Source organism: Chinchilla lanigera, unplaced genomic scaffold (assembly GCF_000276665.1).
Source record: "Chinchilla lanigera isolate Chin_1 unplaced genomic scaffold, ChiLan1.0 scaffold00018, whole genome shotgun sequence".
NCBI classification, from domain to species: Eukaryota; Metazoa; Chordata; class Mammalia; order Rodentia; family Chinchillidae; genus Chinchilla; species Chinchilla lanigera.
The window spans coordinates 10,256,444-10,264,861 of NW_004955419.1; the positions used below are offsets into that span (position 1 = coordinate 10,256,444).

General features: G+C 42.2%; 1 pseudogene; it reads left to right on the forward strand.

Moving 5' to 3' along the window:
• Positions 1 to 274: 274 nt before the first annotated feature.
• LOC102026117 overlaps positions 275 to 8,418 on the forward strand; it is a 43,847-nt pseudogene continuing 35,703 nt past the window's right edge.

An 8,418-nucleotide genomic window follows, 5' to 3' on the forward strand; every position in this document is an offset into this window, starting at 1 on the left:
GTGGATATGACTTTAAAGAGTTTATTTTTCTTCATGCATTGCCCCCTGAGCAGCATCTAAATTATTTCTGCAGATTCTGAACACAGCACAGACTCAGAATGACGGTTCCTGCCTTTCCAGCTCCTGTCCTCTCCTAGAGCCCTTTCCAGACCCCTCTTGCCTCTGGCCTGATCTCCCTGCTTCTTCTTTTCTTTTTTTTTTCCATGGCACTTTTAACACATCCTTCCCAAAAACCTGAGCTTCCTGATCGCTTTTGTGGCCCTGCACCGCCATCATGTGCCTAAAGCTAGCACTGCACCCCTTTAACTTCCAGGAAGATTTAAGAGGCCTGAAGACCAGGGCTGAGCATAACAGGGCGTCCGTGGGTGAGACGCTTGCATCTTCCCGGTGGTACACACTCTACTGAGGCATTCAGAGACCTTTCTTTTTTTTTTTGGTTTGGTTTTTCTCCGGTACCAGGAACCGAACTCACGACCTTGCGCTTGCTAGGCAGGCGCTTTTGCCGTTGAGCTAAATCCCCAGCCTCAGAGACCTTTCATACATCTCACTCGCGAGTCCCTTTTATGAAATGCCTTTTTCCCTATCTACCTGAAGCAAAATAGTGTGAGGAATTTGCCTTTATGATCAGGTGAATTAACCTGCCTGACCTTCAAACACATTTCATTTCATTTATTGCAAATGTACCATTTACCAGCATTCTGAACTATACAGAAACTAAGTGGAATTGAACTGACCATTGGTGGCTAATTCTTCTCATGCTTCACAAGAGTCTTTAAAAGGTATATTAAAAGAAAAAACCCTGCAAATAAGTGATTCACGAACGCCATAGCCACCCTGTGTTTGCTTAAAGAGGGTAAACCCCTCTTTTATCTGAACTGGATAGTATCTAAGGAACCCTGTTTAAGGAATTTGAAATAGACTTTTCCTGGGTGAGCTGTGTGCCTTTGATTAAGTCACTTTCCCTGTCTGGGCCTTGAGTTTCCCACTGTGTAAAGACAGTATTGCATGGAATCAAACCAACCACTCTGGTCCCATTTAAGTTTATAGTTTTAAATAAATCTGTGCATTAATTAGTGAAAATTGAGCATATTCAGAGACACAAGATGCACCAGACCTATAGGACTAGTTGCACAGACCAGGAACTCTACAAATATTTAGGCGAACATGGTATTAGATGGAAATAAAACAAGTTTAATAAGAAAGCAACCTGGCCAGAGAGTAGATGTACAGGAACAACAACACAGATTTATTCATAACTCAGATTTAGACATTTTATCTCCTGCCATGGCACATTGCCAAAAGAAAAAAAGTGTCAAGAAGTGGGGATATTAAATATGGGCTGTGCTAAGTTTTTCAAGGAAATTTGTAGCGAGTTACATTAACAGACAAAGGAGCCTGGCCCTGGATAAGAGAGGGAGCTGTTTGCAATGCATGAGAGACAGTTTTCGAAGCAGACAGGAGCCAAAAACAAGAGACAGTGGTAACATTAGCCGTGGACTCTTAGCCTCTCTCAAGCTATAATCAAAATTGACATCAACTAAAAAATTTCTCTACTCCTATGACCAGAAATTCAAGCGGCATCCCGCTGTGACTGGCCACATTCCATGCCATAGATTGTTAAGAATACAAAGCTCTTATTTTCACAAATGCACAGAAAGCAAAAGTCTGTGTTGTATCCTGTAAGACCACTTCTTTTGCACAGCAGTGAATCAGACACATATGTGCTTAATAAGTTGTTCAGTGCAATGGCCTCTTGGCAGTCTTCCTTCTGCAAACATTAACAGACCTTACTCCCAGTGCATCCCCTTGAAGAATCATTCCACTGGAAGCAGAGTCAGGCAGGAGCTGGCAGCCTCTGCAGCCTCTGCTGCTATGGTGGATGCTCACAGTCTCAAGTGAAATAGTCGCACAAAGCCATTGGAGCCAGTCCGTGAGAGGCTGGAAGCCGTAATACTAATTGCTGGCTTATGCATCCCTTCTGCGTATATTTTCCTGATGGATAGAGTTATGATTATTTAATTTGTAATAGACCAGAAGGGACTGATTTTACCGTGGCTGATGGCCAAGAACAGAGGATGCTGAACCAATAATTTTTCAGAATGTACCTCAAATTAAGACAGAGTAGTCAACAGTTTTCTGTTTTTGTTGCCAATATTGTGTGTATGTCTGTCCCTATTGACATAGAATAGGCTGCCTCATTTCCTCCCCTTGTGGAACAGAGCTGTAACTCAGGAATTATCATCACGGGACTCGGGGAAGTACAGGGCCCAGAGAAACCTTGGAAATGGACTTTTCTGGGGTGGCAAACACAGCACCAGAGTTGCCAAGCTTGCTGCTCCCACCCCCAGAAGACCTGGCTGATTCATTAAGCTCTTTGTGACTTGAATTATCTCCTCAACTTGCTGCTCCAGATCCAGTAGAGTCCATACTTAAGGTACATCATATGCAGAAGGGTGGCAATCACATGGCTCCTCTTACATGAGAAACCAAAATGTAACAAATGAAGAAGTTAAATAAAGCTGGTAGAAAACAGGGAAGTAGACATTTTGGAGGTTGGGGGGGATTGGGAGACAAGGAAAAAGAAAAAATTGGGGAAAAAGTGATCAAGATTTTATATATATATATACATATATATACAAATTTTCCTAAACAAATATACTTATTATGTATCACAAACATCTAACAGTAAAACATTACTCCACTCTCACTTTCAAATGCAAGCTTCCTCAGAATAAGCATGATTTCCATTTTCCCTTGGGAGAACATTATTCTTAGTAGTAGTATTCAATCAATACATGGATTTAATTTCTCTTCAGCACCTGTCTATGCACCCTGGCATCCAGAACAGACACCCATACTTTGGTAGGCCTTTAAGAAGTCTAATTCTAGCGCACTCAGCTCTGTCTATGCATCCATGCATCTTCTCACAGGGTTTTCAGAGAAAATTCTTTTTTGAAAATTTCTTCTGCATGAAACTCCATTCAAAATATGTATTTTATTTCTGAAGAATTATCCTTACCCTCAGTAAAAATTAACTTCTACCTCCGCTGGTTTTCCATACCATTTTTATTTATTTATTTTTTGGTTTTTCTCCGGTACCGGGAACCGAGCTCACGACCTTGCGCTTGCCAGGCAGGCGCTTTTGCCGCTGAGCTAAATCCCCAGCCCCTCCATACCATTTTGTACTGCCTTAAAACTAGGCTTCTGTTTGGTGGCTTGCATATCTGCCTGTCAGCTCCAACATGCACTTAGTGAAAAATCTAGAACATCTATTTTACTCTTTGATGAATAGGTATCATCGGACTGTGGAAAAGTTTAATTGGATTTAATCTGAGTTCTAGAACCACCAAGACTGTTGGAATGAACTCTTGGGGTCATATGATGCCAAGATTGGAAACAGGTTTCATTTAATTCTCACCGCAGTTTTTTGGTAGTGGCTTCTTGGAGCAGTAGGTTTAGGAGGATGGAGGCAAGGTCCTGGCTCAGTAGGAAAGAGTGCTTTTCTTGGTTTGCAGTGTTTGCTGGAAGTGAGAGAGGAGGAAGTTGCAAAATGTATGTCTCCTCTGCTATCAGGGATCCTGTCTGGTCCCTACCAGTTTATTTTAAAGCTTGCACAATACGGTGGATGAGTTAGAATTTGAACTAGAGCTCTTAGTTTAAATGCCGCATCAGAGCTCTTATCTTCCAGGAACTTTGGCTTCATTATAAGATGGCTAAGTTTGTTCTCCTTGTTCTCACTTCACCAGATTCTTGTGGTTATGAAAATGTTTTACAAACTGTAAAGCCATGTGTAAATGGGCAGTGATTTCCATCCATAGGGCACTGTCCTGTGATGTTTCAATAAATGCAAATCAAGAATCTAGTCCCCAAAATGATATTGTATCGTGGAAGCTGCTGCCTTGTTGGCCTCTAATTTCATCCATTCTCACCCTTCACCCCCCTTCACCCTCACAACAGGGATCCTTTCTTCACGTCAGGATCAACTTTTTTCTACCTTTTGCCCGTTGCACTTAAAGTTTAGCTGCTCCCCCTTCCTCAGAAAACGCTGCTCTAATTGATCATAAAGTCAAAAGGATGCTGATCCAATATGAAAGCAAAAGTTAATAAAAATCGAACTCACCTAGGCTCTGAAGAGACAAACAGGACAGGAGAATATTTTTTAGTGATGGATATGAACTGGAAATTGAGAGTGTTTATTGGTTTTTGCTCCCACACACCTAGCTCTTTCTCTGAGTTGCTCAGTATTTCTTTTATCTTTCCATCCTCATTTGGAACAACTTCTCCTTTTTTTTTTTTTTTTTGGTTTTTCTCCGGTACCAGGAACTGAACTCACGACCTTGCGCTTGCTAGACAGGCGCTTTGCCGCTGAGCTAAATCCCCAGCCCCTACAACTTCTCCTTTGAAAGGGGGAAGCTGATCCTCATTGGTTCCATCTCCAGACATTCAACACATGTCTAATTTTCTTCAGAGCCTTTGCCACTGTAGGAAAGTACTGTATTTATTTGTCTGTTAAATGGTTACCACTTGTCTCCTTCGGTAAGACTCAAGTACCACAAGGGAAGACACTTTATTTGTTTTGTTCATTGTTGTTCTTCCACGGCCAGAAGCGTGACTGTGGAAGGCACTCAATATACATGCATTTGTTAAATGAGAAAAGTTCTTTGTCTGGTGGCTCAGAGAATGTCTGTTGAACAATTTAATTAATAATCACTTTTTCAGTTGGTTTCAACTGACTTTTTTCTCCTTTGAGTCTTAAATTGTTTTCAGTTTTCTAGGGATAAATTATTCAAGTTGCAGAATATTCAGAAAGATTCCTGAGGTTCCCTCCTCTTGGCCTTATCTCTGCAAATTCAGCTCTTTAAGCAGAGCTTGAACAGAACAGTAACACAATCCAACTACAGTAAAATCTCCTAACACTTGTGGACAATAAATTGAAAAGCTAACTCTCTTGTTGGTGTCAGGGCAGAAACTACATCTGGAAATGAAGCTCTTCTCTTTTCCATGGACTTCACTCTATTCCCTCCTTTTCCTCACTTTCTACCTACTTCCTCCTGCCATTTTATCCTACCCACATACGAACTGGGAAATAATTAGTTTCATTGAATTTCTCATCAGCCAGAAATGGCAGATCATTACTTGAGGACACCAGGCACAGGGGAGATTCAGGGCACTAGGTGAGAGTAGGTGCAAAAAAATAGTCATTTAAGAGTACACAAATCATCCACCGGGCATGCAACCAGATTCCTGCCACCTAAGATGTCTCAGTCCCAACACTCTGTGCAGAGAGAAGACAAAAATGGATTAGTGCTTCTCCAAAACCAGACAGCAGGGACACCCAAAGGTTAAGTGACTGGCCCAAAGTCACACCACCTTTCAGGTGGCCAAGGCCATCTGTGAGGCTTGAGATATGTCCCTTCAATCTGTCAGTCTCCTGAAAGCTGTCCTGGCACTCAGCCACCTACCTACAGTTCTGGCTCTGACTGAGAAGAGAATTACCGAAGAGAAACAGAGTTAATAAAAATGAAACTCACCCAGCTCCTGCAGGGATGGGCAGATCGGAGTAGACTGTTTATTAGTGGGTGAGATGGTGCGGGAAGGGAGAGCATTTATTTGTTATTAGTTTACACTTAGTCACCCAGCTCTTTTGCAGGGCTGCCCAAGGCTCTTTTTCACTTAATTGGAAAGTTCGAAATACTCTTATGGACCTTTGTGAGCCATGGAAGCATCCGAAAGCACAAAAAACAGCAGTACAAGATTGTAGGCAAAGACCAAAGTGCACTGTTTGATAGATCACTTATGACACCGAACACCTTCCAGCGTTAAAGGCCAAAGGGAGGCGCCATGATCCAGACATGGCTGATTGGAGATACCTTCACTTCCATTATTTGCTCTCTGTGGTTTGTTCAAAGGTGAACATACTACCCAAGCCAAACTACTAAGAATGCTTCAGCCAACTTCACAACTATCTATACTCATAAATATACATTTTCCTCTGTAGCATCTCAAGCTGTGAGGAATCTGAAGACTTGGAGCTCTGGGATCAAATTCCCAAGGTTCTGAAATCTCACTGCAGGATGTGGAGGTGGAGGTCATCAAGGTTAAAGGAAAAGATAAGAGATTTGGGTTTCTGAAGGAGCTCTAAATGTAGAGATGCATTCTTTATCAGCTTGAGGCCGGGCACCACTCCTGGTGTGCACACAGACACATATGCCCACAAGTGCCCACCTTCCTCACTGATAGTATGCATGTTCAGCTCCACTCTCCTTGGTGAGCAGTTGGACAGAGCCTCTCCAGGACTTCACCACACCTGCTGTCCTCTGGTTCTCCACCTGCTGCTCTCTCTGAAAGCCTTTGAAAGGTTTTTCCATGTTAACACAGATATGCTCTCTCAGACTCCTGTCATTGATTTTGACTTCATGCCAGCCCCTACCTCAATTGACTGAGTTCCTCAGGGCAGTAACCACTTTCAGATCCTCTTGGATCTTGGCATAGTTTCTTAGAATTGTTCACTGTCATGTCACTCCACAGCTTGAGGGAGGACCAGGAAGATGGAGAAGGGGACCAAGCCAGCGCTGGAGGGCCAGCAAAGCTTCTAGGAGCAACTGACTCATAAACTGAGCTCTGAAAGATGAAGGGGAATTAACCAGCTAAAGGACACAAGGAAAATGACAGTGTTCATGGTGAAGGGCACAAGAAGCTCAGAGAATGACCCTGAGTTCTGTTGAGAAAGAGTTTGGTAGACAGTAAAGGGCTGATACTAAGCATCAAGGTAGAGTGGTTGGGATTTATCTTTATGCTAATGAGGAAACACCACGATAGAGTGAAACGGGGCCTACCTTTGAGACCCCTCTTCAATCTCCTTTCCCCTCCTTTGCTTTCAATTTACCACCGGGCTTTTCCTCTTCCTTGTCTCTTACTGAGTTCGTGAGCTTCACATTGCCTGAGACAATGCCTGAGATAAATAATTTAAGGATGAGAGTTTTGTTGTGGCCCAGTTTTGGAGATTTCAATCAATGGTTACTTGGTCCCATTGCCTCTGGGCCAATGGGGAGGTGAATCAAGGCAAAGAGAGTGTAGTAGAGTGAAGTAGTTCAGCTCACAGCATGCAGAAGGTAGAGAGGGGGGAAAGGTCTGAAGACAAAGTATAGCCCTCAAAGGAACACCAAAAGTGACCTACTTTTCCAGCTAGGCCACCGCTCCTCAAGTTTCTCCCACCTCCCAATTACACATCAAACTATGAATGCTTAGGTGGGGTAATCCACAGAGGAGGTTAGAACCCTCATCAGCCCAGTCTCTGAACTCTGCTACTTTGGGGCCCAAACCTTCAACGTATGAAATTTCTTTTTTCAATTTTTATTAGTACATTTGTAGTACATAACGCTCACCTTTCACGTGGGGAATTGGTAGGTGTACATATCAGACGGGGGTGGGGTGATACCGGCAACTTTTCCAATTCAAACCTTGCCAGGTGTACTTGTCATTCTCAGGTTCCCCAAGTGAACTCTGTGACCCTAATTCTTAGGAATTCTGGCCTTGAATTTTGATCAGTCATCAACCTTCTTACTCTTTTGATGTCCAACAATCTTTAAGGGACTTGCCAGGGCTTTCTGATGCATCTCGGCTGTTATGACTTCCTTAACTTCTCAGTGTCTTACTTAGCATCTCAGAGTCTGGTGACTTTCCAGACCAGCACTTCTCTGTGAAGTGCCACCATCCTTTGCTATGGTCTACGACCTTTTTTTGCTACTTCTAAGTTTCTTTGTGACATGTCTGTTACTTCTTTCAGTATCTAGTATGATGATTCCTCATTAAACTAATTGCAGAATCAGAACCCAGTCTCTCACTATCTTCGAAGGCTGAAGATCTAAAAAATAAAAAGAGTTCATGCATTTGTCAAATTGAATTGCAACAGTCACAGATTACATCATTCTTTGGGTTATCATAACATCTTCACCAACATACTATAAAGAAATAAGGATGCTGGAATTTTAGGGCAGAACCTTAAAGCTCACCGGACATGACAAAATTAGCAGAGGTATTTTTCTCCAGGACCCGTGGCAAGAATAATTTGCTATAGTACTCAGCTATTAAAAAAAAATAAACTCAAGGTTTTATAGGTAAATGGATGCAACTAGAGACCATACTGATAAGTGAAATAAATTGGACCCACTTGTGTAAACATCATACTGTCTCCTTAGTGTAAGAACCCAAAATGTACAATAGAGACCATACTAGAGACCATACTCATAAGTGAAATAAATTGGACCCACTTGTGTAAACATCATATTGTCTCCCTAATGTAAGAGCTCAAAATTTACAATAGATATGAAAGGGAAAGCAATTGGTCAAAGGAAGGAACAACTGGGATGAGGAGAAGGAGAAAAAGACAAAAATAAGAAACTGGAAAAAGTATATATA